The 14,920-nt window shown below is 42.1% G+C and overlaps 1 protein-coding gene across 1 annotated transcript in view; it reads left to right on the top strand.

Annotated features, from left to right (window-relative positions):
- The first annotated feature begins 8,679 nt into the window (after window positions 1–8,679).
- The window catches only part of YES1 (YES proto-oncogene 1, Src family tyrosine kinase), a 65,735-nt gene continuing 59,494 nt past the window's right edge, over window positions 8,680–14,920 (top strand). The window contains 1 exon segment of the mRNA NM_001003239.2: window positions 8,680–8,878. The gene's annotated coding sequence lies outside the window, so the exon portion shown is untranslated.

The raw sequence follows: 14,920 nt of genomic DNA, 5'->3' as shown, positions 1-14,920 counted from the left end.
ATGAAATTTTGAGACTGCCAATTTAAAAGAAACCAAAATGAAGGATATTGATAAAAAATTATTTTTCAATTTCTCTGTATTAAAAGAAAATCCACAAATAAAGTTAAATGGCACATGAAAATGTGGGGGAAATATTGCCATTGTTTATGAAAATTATGAAATTATTTTAATTATGAAAATTAAAGAATTCAAAACATTAAAATATAAAGAACAGGGACATCTAGATGGCTCAGTGGTTGAGAGTCTGCCTTAGGCTCAGGGCGTGATCCCGGTGAATTCTCCATTGGGCTCCCAGTAGCGAGCCAGCTTCTCCTCCTGCCTATGTCTCTGCCTCTCTCTCTGTGTCTCTCATGAATTAAAAAAAAACAAAATCTTAAAAAAAAATAAAGAACACTTACAGATTCATAAAGAAAGAACAATCACACCCAATTGCAAAGTTGATAAAGGACAATTCACAAAATTAGAAATATTAAAGGGCAATAAATGTGCACAAATTTTGTAGGCAAATTTTTCCTCAGTCAGATGTCCCAGTGTCCTATTCCTTCCATTGGAAATTACATTATATTTATGTACTTTGTACCTTTGATCAAGTCTATATAGTATAATAGTATTATAGTATTAATGGTGATTGATATGCTAACTGACCTTGTTGTGATAATCTTTCCACAATAGACACATGTATCAAATCATGTTCTCTACTTTAAACTTATATAAAGTTATATGTCAATTATATCTCAATAAAGCTGAGGATGAAGATTACATAGCTACATAAGGGCATAAAATTCTGGGGCCAGAATTAGAGATATAATTTATATACCATAAAATTCAGCCTTAAGTGTACAATTCAGTGATTTTTAGTATATTCACATAGTTGTGCAATCGTTACCACTATCCAATTTCAGAATATTTTCATAACAACAAAAGAAACCCCACATCCAGTAGCAGTGGAACCAGAATTAATATTTACTCGCAGACCAAAGATCTTTCCACTGTCAAAGCTTTATATGAATTCCCAAACTGATTATCCTAAGGTAAATAAAGTTTAATAAGTGTTGACATGTCTAAATGACCAAATTTATCAAATACTTGCTAGGACTTTGCATAATTCTGTGGTATTAACCATTTCAAGATTTTATATAAATTTCTGTATACATACATAAATATATATTTTAGTATCTACCATATTCTTAAGGATATATGACAAACACTATGTATTCTAAACAGACTCAGGAAATGTTTTGGTTTTTGGAGGTATAGCTCATCATCTCAAAGGAAATGAGACTAGTGACTTTTAGAGAGAGTATGTGAGACTTGGAGCCTTTCACAAAAGGAGGAATTTTTTTTTCTCTTTCAAGGTTTTCAAATAAAATTCACTAGACAATAGGTCCTTAAGAGGTCTAAGGAGAATCAAAATATTTTCTTGAATAGGAATTCAAATAAATTTTAAAAGTGCCTCATTAATATAAACCAAAATTTTCACTTTGGTTTTTTAAAATATCCCATATCCCTTGGTCTCTAGCTTTGCTTCTAACATGTTGGAATTAATTTCACATAAAATGAACATGAGTGCCAATTTTTAATTTTATGCCAAAATCACCAGGCCTCTAAAAGAAAATTCTCTGTCACATTTGGATTATTTAAATAGTATTCTCTAAAGTGTGAGTCATTGTATATTTTTTTGGTTCTTCAGTGCAGGATTGTTGATTCTTTAGTAAACACAGTTTCAAGTATCATAAGGACATAGGCCCATGCAAATTAATGATTCAGAACTCAGGGCTAAAAAAAAAAAAGAAAAAGATCTCAGGCCTTAAAAAATTTGAAATGGTTGTAGATTAGTCCACTATAAAGAAATTAAAATGATAATAATGACAATCAAGCAAAAAAATGATTTAAAAAATATGGTAGCTAGTTCTCATAAGCAAAATGAAAATAATTAATCAATTAGGTATAAACTGTAAAAACTGATTTTTCATCTCTAATGAAAATTTCCAAAAGAAAACCATGTATTTTTTGAAAACCATGTATTTTTTCATTTTTTTATTAATTTTTTATTGGAGTTCAATTTGCCAACATATAGCATGACACCCAGTGCTCATCCCGTCAAGTGCCCCCCTCAGTGCCCAACACCCGGTCAAAACCATGTATTTTAAATTAAATTTGGCAGGATATTAATTCCTTTTTCTCTGGAAAAAAAAATCCCAGTAAAAGCTCTGAACGTCTATTAATATTTATATTCCTTGGATTTTAACACAAAGAAAATATCCTACCATTAATTTCTAGTTCTCCAAGTTAAGTCCTAAGACCCTTTAAATACAATATATACTAAAATATACAGAATTTATCAGGAGATATTGTTAGGGTGCTTTATGAATGGATGAAAAAGTTGATTTAAAAAGTATTAAGCAACCTCTCCTAGTGTTGGATTATTAACTGTTTACTGACTTTAACCACTGAATTATGGTTACTAGGGAAGAACTTAATTACAGTTACCTAGCCTTGGGCAGATTAAATGTAAATCTTAATATTGACTTAACCCTAGATATTTTGTATTTGGCAAGGTAATTATGTTGTACATGTAGTCATTTCTTAGAGACATTTGGTTCTCTGTCTGAAGACCATAACTATGGGGGAGATGTCATTGGAAGATAGACAATAGATGCCAAATGCTAATCTCCAGAAAGTTATACTTAATACATGTTTTTTTTTTTTTTTGAATTATTCTTTTTAGGCTTAGTCTCGTATATCTTTTTCAGTTTGCCCCTAAGCCTTTCTTAGGGATATAAGATGATAAAGAATTTCCTACAAATCTATAGAATTCCACATTTCTTATTTATAGATTCCCATTTATACAAGCAATTTACCAGCAATTTAACTATTCCAGAACTTGGAGAAATAAAGGCTGTTTTCAGGGCCATTGAACTAACATTAAAAACTAATTTCCTTTTTGCAATCACAAAGACCTTCAGTAGAATAGGTTTTGGAAACTTTCCTCTTATTGTGTGCTGCTTAACCTCTCTGGCTCGGAGGAATCCAAACTGTAATCAGGGATAATACTATCAACCTCAGAGTGATTATGAGGATTCAGTGAATGATGTAGGTAAAGCACTTGGCATTGGTTAAGTACAGTGAGGGCTTAATAAAAGATGGCCATTGTTACTCTTGTTACCAGTCCAAGGATCTGTGTTGCCAATCTCATCAATTCATTCACATAACCTAAAACATTTCACCAAAGCAAATATCTTATTTGTTGCCTATGTATTCCCTCAGAAAGAAGAAAAACTAAGTAGCTATTTTAAGTGCCCAAAAGCCCTATTTATATACAAATCAAAAGGAGTGTAAATACACTTTACTAAAGGATTAAATGCATTATGGCTTACATCACATAGTAAGATCTGGTCAGATTTTAATTTGCTCAGATTTAATTTAATTTTCACAAATGTGAAAAATAATTCTACCACTGAAAATACAAAAAGATTTAGCTAAAAAAAAGATATGAAAGGTTTTCAAAAGCATAGATTTATTTTCAACACATTAAAAAAAAAAGCCAACCACAATGTTAGCTTGTAAAATATCTAACAATTAACAAATTTCCTAATACCAACACTTTGTGTTTCATAATCTGATGTCAGTTAACTTAAGAGATAAGAGCATGCCTGATTTATAGTTTCTTTTCCAAAACTTTGGTGTAGGTAAACATTCTAACTTCTTGCCTTCAAGCAAAGTTATGTTCTACTTTTCATAACCCACTTGTAAAGATTTCCAGGAAATAGCAATCTGGTAGCAATTTTACTCATTCTTAAACTCAATGTCAGAGACACTGACATAATTATGACCACACACCGGCTTAATGTAGGAGAAAAGTAAAGGCCAAATGCTTGGTAATGGCTACAGGAATTGCAAATATAGATCTTGGGAGGAAGTTACAAGCCTTACAGGGCAGAGATATCAAATGAGTTTCAACATCTAAAACCAATTTGCTTAAATTGTTGCATTGAGGATTTTGAGGATGGGAGTTAGAGTGCTCTGGGAGAAGGGTGTGTAGTATACTGTGATCTAAGAGCAATGCCTGCCCTGTGCAGGCAGGATATGCCAGCTCTATTCTAGGTTTGGGGTCTTACATGTGGCTCAAGGCAATTAGATCCAGCATTGGGGTCCTACAATATCTTATGCCTGCTTTTTTGCTATGCATCTACTTCATCCTCTCTCTAAAAAACCAGTTCCCCCATCCCATACCCACCTGTCTATGTGCATGAGACAGGAGATGCTTCCCTTACACCGTTTGAGTTTCCTGTGAGTGGTACAGATGAGTAACAGAGACTGAGTAGTGGTTTTCATTTGCAAAGAACAGAGGTCTATACTTAATCAGAGAAATAATTTTCTTTGGAAGTTGAGAAGGCACAAGAAGATTGGTGGAGCACACTCAGGCAGGAGCCAAGGAGGGCGGGGCAGAGTCCAGGTCTTGCCGTAGTGATGGTCTGCTTAGGATGCAGGCACCATCATCAGGGCTGGACACTTGCCTACAGCTACTAGACTCCCCTACCCCTAGACATCAGTCTTCTGCCACTGGATTCTCAATACCAGAGCCACCATGAATAATCAGAGTCACCTTTGTGTCACTCCCTCAAAATTCAAAATTCCAACCTGAAGCCTGGGAATAGTGGTATTCAGATCATAGGGCTACATTCCTGCTATCAGTAGAGGATTCATTCTCAGAGAAAAGGATCTTGAGTTCAACAGTACCCTCAAAAAGGTATCTACCTCATGCTATATTCTGCTAGGTGGAAGGCGTATGAGAAGATGCCATGCATCCTCCAGCTTAGAAACTGCTGACACAGGGATCCCTGGGTAGCTCAGCGGTTTAGCGCCTGCCTTCAGTCCAGGGTGTGATCCTGGAGTCCTGGGATCGAGTCCTGCATCGGGCTCCTTGCGTGGGGCCTGCTTCTCCCTCTGCCTGTGTCTTTGCCTCTCTCTCTCTCTCTATCCCCCTCTATCTCTCATGAATAAATAAATAAAATCTAAGAAAGAAAGAAAGAAAGAAAGAAAGAAAGAAAGAAAGAAAGAAAGAAAGAAAGAAAGAAAGAAAGAAAGAAAGAAACTGCTGACACAGACCTAAGTTGAGAGTGTGAAAGTTTAAAGTTATAGGTAAGGCTATCTAGGAACAGGCAGAGTGGGTATCAGGAGGAGCTGAAGCAGAAACTAGGGATTTTCCTAGGTATAACAGGTCTGGGACCAAACTGCGGGAGAACTAGAAAGAGCATAAGTTAGAGAAACCAACCAAGAGATGACCCCAAAGTAGATTCTAACCCAAAGATTACACTTCCAAAAAATAATCCTGGAGCTCGAGAGGCACATAGGGCGCAGGGTGGAATTCTATTTTAGACCAGGTAGCCACGTTTAGAAGCTGGAGAGAACAAAACAGAGCAGAAAGATGGGCTGGATTTGCTGAAGCTTATATATATAAGGTTGGCATTTGTAACATCTATTGATTGCAGGATGTATCCGTACACATCCAACGAATTGGTTCTCTTAGGCCTTGCCCAGTTGAGGGGAAGTAAAAAGTAGAATACACCAGCAGCAGTCCTGGAGGCAACAAAGAAAGGCATCAGGAGTGTTCAGAAATTGATGGGTTATATAGCACCTCTCCCTAAGCTTGGCACAACGAGCCTAATATTCAACGCTGAATACTTTCCATTTGCCTGATTTTCCAGATCTTTGTTAAGAGTGGTCCTTATATTCTTCCTGTTTGGGCCTACGAGCAGTTTTGACCAGGTGGAGGAGGCAGAGCTAACGTGCTGTAGGTAACTTCAGGCACTGAGTGGACATGAGAAGGTCCACAAGTCCAGTGGAAGGCATTTTGAGGGGGGTTGTAGTGGGATGGTAATTAGAGAGCAGAGACCAGTGCATGCGCCCATGTAGGACTGCAGGCTTTCTAGTTACCTGGAAAAGAAAATCACCATCACAGCCTCAGTAATGGAAGCAGCAGCAGCAGGTAGATTTATCCTACAAACATTTCCTGGCAAAAATCACATGTTCTAGAGTGAGACTGAATATGCCCCAGCTAAGCTTTGAATCTTTTAAACTTTCAGTTACTCAAAGCATTCAGGAAGCATTAACAAACTTGAATAAATGATGCCGTCACTTCTGTAGGGACTTAACATATTTCATTACTTTTGTTTCAAGCGTTCCCCTAGCTTCTTCACCCAGCAGACTCTCCCGGGGATTCCAAGACTTAGATCCCTTATCACTCCTTAACACATACATACCAGACCTCCATACTGTGTGGGAGGGACACGGGTACCCTTCATTTGTCTTCCTGGATGAACAGATTTTCACTTAAAAGCAATTTCTATCGTAACAAACTCAGCAAGACTTTAGGGATTCTCTTCCTCTCTTTTGTTGCTGTTGGTGGTGTTAGTGTGGGTTTTTGGTTGTTTTGTTGTTGGTGGTTTGCTTTGTCATTTTAAATACCCTTGGAAATAAGTGAGCCATTGAGTCTAAAAATTGGAGTCTCCAGGTTATTTACAGAGTAAAACTTGATATTGTGAGATGAATATTCCAAAATATAAAACAAGGAGTGAGATAACAAACAAAAAGAATATGAGGGTGGGCGGCCGCGATGGCCCAGCGGTTTGGCGCCGCCTTCAGCCCAGGGCACGATACTGGGGACCTGGGATCGAGTCCCACATCCGGCTCCCTGCATGGAGCCTACTTCTTAAATAAAAATAAAAACAAAATCTTTTTTTAAAAAATTTTTTTATTTATGATAGGCACACAGTGAGAGAGAGAGAGGCAGAGACACAGGCAGAGGGAGAAGCAGGCTCCATGCACCGGGAGCCCGACGTGGGATTCGATCCCGGGTCTCCAGGATCGCGCCCTGGGCCAAAGGCAGGCGCTAAACCACTGCGCCACCCAGGGATCCTTAAAAACAAAATCTTAAAAAAAAAAAAAAAGACAACCTCTATACAGAACATCTTCAAAGCCAACTCATCCCTTAAACTGGGGTAAATCAGTATGTTAGAGTTCACTGTTTTGAGGGTGTGAGTTTAGGACAACAAATGTTATCTGTATTTCATCTGGAAGACTAGAAAAGTAACAGCTCAAAAGCTTTTCTTTTCTTTTTTTAAATATTTATTTATTTATTTATTTATTTATGATAGAGAGAGAGTGAGAGAGAGAGAGAGGCAGAGACACAGGCAGAGGGAGAAGCAGGCTCCATGCAGGGAGTCCGACGCGGGACTCGATCCCGGGTCCCTGGGATCACACCCCGGGCTGAAGGTGGCGCTAAACTGCTGGGCCACCCGGGCTGCCCATCTTATTTTCTATTAAAAACAAACAAACAAAAAAAAGCGGACTATAAACCTGCATGAAAATGTTTAATCCCCAATACAGTTAAGGGGAAGTGAAATTCTAGTAGCTAAATCAAATTAAAGCACCATGCCACACTATGGGTACCTTTTTGGCAACGGGAACGCCTAGGCTCCCCTTTGCTTCATTTTAGTGAGCTGAAGAAGAAAAAAATCCAAACCTTTATATTCATTTCCTAAGTTCCTAGAATGCCAGAATTCTGACACATACGATTGTATTATTTATTTGTCAAAGAGGACTCCGAATCTCACTGAAAACCGCAAAGGAAACCAACAGACCCACACGAATGGTCCCGACAGCCCCACCGAGGAGGAAGTGCAGGGGGGAGTCAGGCTTCGGGTCGCACAGCGCGGCAGTGGCTTCGGCAGAAGAGCCTGCGGGCTCGGTCTGTTCCTTCCGGACCCTCTCCCTGTCCTCCAGCCTCCGGCCGCCGAGCACACGGGAAAGGTGCCCGGATTCCCCGAGCCGAGTTCTCGCCGGGGCTGCCGCACTTTCGGGGGCGCAGCCGTCCGGCAGGGTATGCACACCTGTCCCCCCGGGGGAGGCTGCCGGGGCATCAGCCGAGGCCACCGCTCCCCGGAGCTCGCCAGGAGAACCCGGCTCCGGTTCCCCTCCCGGCAAGGCTGGCTCGACCAACAGTCAACAGGAAGCTCCCGCGCTGGGACAGGATCCCCGGCTCGGAAGGAGGCCAGACGCGAGCGTCTCTGGACGGCGACCAGGCCGGCGAAGAGCGCCTAGTGACGCGCCCCCGGGCTCACGCGGCGGGGCTGAGGTCTCCCCACCAGCGACGAGGGGTGCGGAAGCCTCGTCCCAGAAGGCACGCACTCAAGCCCGTCCTCCCCACGCACACAAAGCCCGAAGCCCTCGGCACGACGGCGCGGGGCAAAGGGAACCCAGAAAGAGGGGGCGGGAGCCTCCCTCACTCCACCTCCCGGGGCCGGTAGTCCGCGGCCGCAGCGGCCGCGCTCCGCCTCCTCACGCCCCCTCAGCCCGCGCCGCCTCGGGAATCCGCCCCGGACCCCGCCGCCATGTTGGGTCCGGATAAGTGACCCGGACTCGCGGCCGACCGGGACGGCGTGCGGGGGGGGGGGGAGGGGGACGGCCCGCGGCCCACAGCCGCCGAGCGCGCCGGCGCCGGAAGGCGGGGGGCGCGGCGTGAGTTCCGGTGAGCGGGCCGGCCGCGCGCGCAGGTAGCCGCCCCCCCGCCCCCGCCCCCGCCCCCGCCCCCGCCCCCGCCCCGCCCCCGCCGCGGAGGGGCGGAGCCGGGAGTGAGGGCGGGCGCCGCGCGGAGTGGAGGTGGAGAGTGAGGCCGAAGGGTGGGGGAGCCCGGGAATTCCCTCCTCCTGAAGCGGCGAGTGCGGGGCGGCTGTGCCGTCGTCGCTGCGGCCGGGCGCTCGGGACGAGGAGGTGGAGGAGGGAGAGGGCCCCGCGGGCCTCGCCTCCGCCCACCGCCCCCTCCTCGCCGCCCCGGGCCGCGGTAGCGGCGACTCATGAGAGCGCGGCTGGAGGGCAGGTAAGGACCCGGCTGGGCCCCCCCGGGCGGAGGCGGCCGACCCCGGCCCGGGCAGCGCTAGGCCCCGGCGCCCGCCCGCCCGCGCGCCCCCGCGCCCGCGCCCCGAGGCGCCGGCGCTCCCCGCCCCGGCAGGCTCGGAGTCGGGAAGTTGGGGAGAAAGTTCTCCCCTCCCCCGTCCCGGCCGGCCCGGCGGGCGTGTCTCCTTCCCGGCGCTACCTGCTCGCCCCCCTGACTCGGTCTCCGCCCCGTCCCGTCGTTCCCGGGCCCGCCCAGGTCCGACCGCAGGTCCTGGGAGCGGTGCGCTACCTCCCGGCGGTGCCCGGGGGCGAGGTCGCTGGTGGCTCCCGCGGCCGCCGGCGGGGCCGGGAGCCGCAGCCCGGTTCTGTCCCGGAGCCGGAGGGTCCCCGTGGTAAGACGCCGGGTGGCAACTGTGCTGGGAGAGCGGACGTGGGCGTGTGTGGGGGCGAGGGGGGGAGCCTCTCGCTTTGCTTGGTTTGATTGAAAACCGCAACATGTTTAAAGTTTTCCTTTGTTTTGGGTTGGGGGTTGGGAAGGATGCCATTCAGCGTCCGCTCTTACAGTGTTCTGCCGCTCCACCTCCCATTGGGTTCGCTTCTCTGTCCACATGGTGCAGGAAATTTTGGTTTAAAGTGTGTTTTCCTTCTTGGTAATCGCTTCCAGCTTTTGCTTCATTGGGCATGGGGTTAGCGTCGTTTTCGGAAGCCCTTTGGAAACCAAGTCCGGTGTAGGGATGGATGGCTTTGATTTTTGCCTTCTGATGAGTGGCAAATAAGTCCAGGGCAGGGACTGCTTTAATTTTTGTTTTGTGGTGGGTGGGACACAGCATAGTTCGGATTTGGTTGAATTACTTTCTGCGTGATTAGTTGAAACAGGCGTGGAATAACCCACGGTCTAGCAATCTATAAATCGTTAAGGAAACGAGACGTCTCTAGTGGAATCGCAACTTGATGTTCATGCCATTAGGTACGTGTGTTTCATGGTGTGCTTTCACATACATGATTTGACATGTACATGCATAAGATTGTGGTATACGTGTGTCTTCATAACTCTAGGATTGCGGTGCCAACGGTATCTCGATAATTCTGAGTATTTGTGAAACATCCTGGTAAATGTCTAAAGTTACGGACTAAGGAAGATACTACTAAATGGGTACATGTGACTGTGTACTTAAAGCATAGTACCTGGTGAATCTAATAACTAGGGCAGTGGCTCACGGTGGACAGAAAACATTTTGAATGGGCAGGTAACGAAGGAGTGTCATGTAGGAGAACGAGGATTTTGTGTGCGTCACACGTATATATATATATATTTCGTACATTCTGTAAGAAAGTTTTATTTCACTTCAGTCATACATCTGCTTTGTTTTACTGATATGTGAGACCACTGTCATCGTTGACATTTAAGAAAAGGAAGTCTAATTATTGTAAATTTTGGACATTACCCAAACCTCAGTGGCGATTTTGAATGCTGGTTGACCAATTCATAGGGTCTTAAGATTGAAAAATAAAACGAAACACTTGCCTTTGATTCGAATCTAAATACAAGACCATTCGTATCCATGTTTCCAGAATAAAAGAAAAAAAAGCTTTTAAAATATGTACTCTCGTATAACCACCATAACGTTATAATAGCTTTTAATTTTGCAGTATGTTTTTGCTGACTTCATAAACCACAAAATTGACTCCTTTCTAGTCTACTGAAAGCGAAATTATGACTTTGACCCGTCTTCCTGCGATAGGTGGAATTTGTCTTATGACTGAAGTATAATATTAATATATGGGTGGAGTTTTCTTTTTTTTTAATTCAGGAAAATCTCAAGCTAAAAAAAATCAATGTCCATGCAAATAGATCTCCTTCATGATATGTAATGTTGAAAGAATAAATGTTACAGGCTAATAGCAACAATGCAGTATTAAGTGAAATATTACCAACCTGTGGTATAAGGTTTATTTATACAAAGTCCAAATTTGCATCTTTTTAGGCAGTAAATTTGTTAACGTGAGTAATTTTTCTTTATAAACGTGTTTAACTCGATGTAGTGTTCAGTGTAGTTGTCATTTATCCTTTTAGCATTATATTAAAAAGAGGTACAAACTTAGTTACAAAATAGGTCAGAAGAATGTAAGGTACAGCATAGGGAATATAGTCAATATTCTTGTAATAACTTTGTATGGTGACAGGTGGTAATTAGACTTAGGAGGGAATTGTTTCATAATATAGAAAATATCAAATCACTATGATGTACAGTTGAAGCTCGTAGGATGTTGTATGTCATTTGTACTTCAATTTTAAAAAGCACCTAATATCAAAAAGCACTACTAAGCTCTGGTATCTGGGAATACAAACTTGGGAAATAAAAGTATAATTAAAAAAAAAAAACCTGCAAGGAAGTGATTTCTGTACAAGTAAAGATATGGGAGGTGGGAGGAAGTTGTGATTGGGACCCAGATTCTGTAGTGGTTACAAAGTTTTAACCTGCTGGTGGTTCCAATGGTTTTTTTTTTTTTTTTTTTTTTTTTTAAGAAGACTGTGTAATGTACTATATAAGGTGCTTGGGTAAAGAACTTAACATTTAGTGACTGCCTTTAGAACACTGGGCTGTCCTTTGCAAACAGGATTAGCCTTATTAAATCATAATCGTCATATTTTAGCTAGTGTTTATCGCTACTTTGACATATAAATAATACATTATGTTAATGTTTTGAGGGAAGACAAACCAGATATTACTAACTTTAAATCCTCTTTAGTTTAATTGTGAATGATAAATATTAAGTAGTCAAAATGTGTATTAAACTAATGGATACTATTTTGTCAGTAAAATACAGCTTATTTTTCATAAAATTATATAAGTGACAAAATTATGTAAATGCGACAAAATCGCATCAAGGTAATAAGTCTTTTAACCATTTTTGTTTTCTTTTTTTAAAAGATTTTATATATTTGAGAGAGAGCATGGGCACACTGGAGCACAAGCTGTGGGGAGGGGCAAAGGGAGAGGGAGAAGCAGACTCCCCACTGAGCAGGGAGTCAGGAGTGGGAGTCGGAGTGGAGGAGTGGAGTCGGAATCCAGTTGAGTTCCAGCTCCATCCCAGAACCTGATCATGACCTGAACCGAAGGCAGACACTTAACCAACTGAGCCACCCAAGCACTCCCCATTTTCTGTTTTCTCTAACAGTAATTCTTTGGATGAGTAATTTTGGCCTGAGTTTTGATATTCTTAAGGATGTCATGAAATTCTCAGCATAATAAGTTTTCGTTTACTTAAGCTTTGTGAAGATGTGCCATATGGCACCTAACAGAAGAGTATGTTTTGTTTCAAGAAAGCGAATTGACAGTATGGTGTTGGAGTTTCAAAAATTCTGGGAATCATTGTATTATGCTACTTGCTTTATGTAATGGATTGCTTGCTGTTTTAGATGTTGATTTTATTGCTTTGCGTTGTTGCAATGTAGAGTTAAAGAAGAGATCACATCTCTGCCAGATTCTTATAGGAACTTTCAGTCATGTTATAAAGGTGATGTTTGTGGCACTGGCTTTGTTATATGAATATTTACAGGAAGTTTTAGTTAAGATCTTCCATTGTTCAGACCTCTACATGGTTTAGGTCACCTTCAGTTCAGATTTAAACCGGTCTATTATACAAATCCAGAGTTCTTCCAGAGAAGTATAACTGCTTTTCTTTAAAGGTAATAATCTGTGCCTATTAAATTATCTTGGTAATCTTATTGGATGTAGTGTGTATGGCAGTTTGTGTGCGGCAGTTTGTAGGGTATGTATTATCGCTTTTCTTCCTCTCAGCTGCTCCAGTGCCACAATTAGGCTGAGTATTGCTCAGCTGCAGCTGCTGGGTGATTATGAACCATCCAGCTCCTGTCTAAACTCAGAGGCAGATTTAGCAAAAGGAGCTATAGTAACAGCACAGGGTGAAAGAGAAGAGCCGGTGCTGCTGCCAATATCATTTTAGCATGTTTCTGTGCCAAGGAATTGTTGGCTGCAGCAGCACTACTGTTGTCTTGGAACTAGCAGACTTGATGGCAACATATCCTGGTCTGGATTGAGTTTACCTGATGTTTCTCTTTAAAATCTTGAAGCTCACTACAGGAAAGAGAGAGAATCCTATAATTTCAAAGTACAGGATGTTACTGATGGCCTGAATTACCAGCCTCAGTGCCCAGGATAGGAGCACCCTTCAGTTTCCCTGGTTTGAGGGCATATATGGGGCTCCCTGAAGTTTATACCGTATACTCCATGCTGCTTTAAGCTGTATCACATAGAAGTGCTGCTGCAATTACTTTTTGTGGGGTGGCAGGAGAGCTTATATGCAGGTTCTTTGGACATCCTACTTTCTCCCAGGAAGTGGAAGACCCTCAAAGGGGAACTATTTCTAGAACTAGTGGCACACAGTATATCCCCCGTGTCTGCCTGAATTTTGCAAATAGGAGCCCTAGATTCTTTTTTGTTGTTGTTGTTGTTGTTCTGTATTCCTGAAGTATGAGAAGATGGACATCAACAAACGCAGATACATTATCAGCTGTATATGGCAAGCCCCAGACTGGAAGGTGCCATAGTCAAATTGTGCTGCTCCTGAAATGTTACTCATTTTATAAACATGCTAAACAAAGAGCAGCAGCATCTTGTCCTCTCTTTTACCATGACTGTCAGAAAATCTACAGAGACAATCCTTTTGCTGATTCCAGGCTTTGGAACTTCTTTTGGGGTTGGCTAATTTGGGATGGGTAATCGGGAGCATTGGGAGAATCCGTGCTTGAACCTGTATAGCCAGAAGGAAGGAAGAGGTACGGAAGACTGAACTTCTGAATATTAACAAGCACACATTGTCATTGTGTTGCATACTTAGTAAAACACTGGCATATTGGCTCTTATCTTTGTGCTCCTACAAAACTCCTCCAGTATGAAAGCACATTCTCCTTACATTATGATGATTTCTTTCTATGACTGTGATATACGTGGCAAGGAACTGTTTTATATGAATAGTTGAGAACAGTCTCTAGTAGAATAAATGCTTAATAAATTTTGAGTTCTATACAGAGATGTAGTTCTGTGTGTATTTATGACTTTATAAATACACATATTTTGAAGATCTATCTCGGGGCACCTGGGTGGCTCAGCGGTTGAGCATCTGCCTTGGGCTCAGGGCGTGATCCCTAGTCCAGGGATCAAGTCCTGCATCGGGCTCCCTGTGAGGAGCCTGCTTCTCCCTCTGTCTGTCTCTACCTCTCTCTCTGTGTCTCTCAAGAATAAAAAAACAAAAACAAACAAAAAAAAAACCCTCTCTACTAAACTTTTATAAAACTTAGTGCTTTTTCATAAGCTATTATTAAATTCTTTAGATTTTTACACTCAAAGTTTTGTTTTAGAAAATGATTTTATAAAACTGTACACACTTGCAAATGTGAATTTAAAGGTCATTTTGCTATTCCTAATAAACTGGAAACTGTAGTTGAAGTTAAACTAGTCTTTAAAGATTTATTTCAAAGAAATGTTTTTTACTGTTTTAATGAATATAGAAAGCCCAAGCTATCCACCACAAAAAAAAAAAAAAAAAAGGAAAGAAAGGAAAAGAAAACCTAGTTTTTTTTCTAAAATACATTTGTTATCCTATCGTGTTACTAATAGCAATCAATATTATAATCAAGGACAAAAAGAAAAAAGTCCTTATTTTCTTGATGTAATGCGTGTAAAAGAATGCAGAGTTTATAGGATATGTCTGCTGTTACTGTGGATGTGGGTAAAATCAGGAAGTACTGGAAGGAAAGGACTGACCACTGAAACTTAAAGATTGTCTGGTTGCAGCTTATGTTCTTAGTAGTGTGTAAACTCTAGATTTTCTTTTCTTTTTTTTTTTTAAAGATTTTATTTATTCATTCATGAGAGAGAGAGAGAGAGAGGCAGAGACACAGGGAGAGGGAGAAGCAGGCTCCATGCAGGGAGCCCGACGTGGACTCGATTCCAGGTCTCCAGGATCAGGCCCTGGACTGAAAGTGGCACTAAACCGCTGA

The sequence above is a fragment of the Canis lupus genome, chromosome 7 (assembly GCF_011100685.1).
Source record: "Canis lupus familiaris isolate Mischka breed German Shepherd chromosome 7, alternate assembly UU_Cfam_GSD_1.0, whole genome shotgun sequence".
Lineage (NCBI taxonomy): Eukaryota > Metazoa > Chordata > Mammalia > Carnivora > Canidae > Canis > Canis lupus.
Note: the sequence above shows the minus strand (reverse complement) of the source record. Positions and strands in the feature narration are given on the sequence as shown.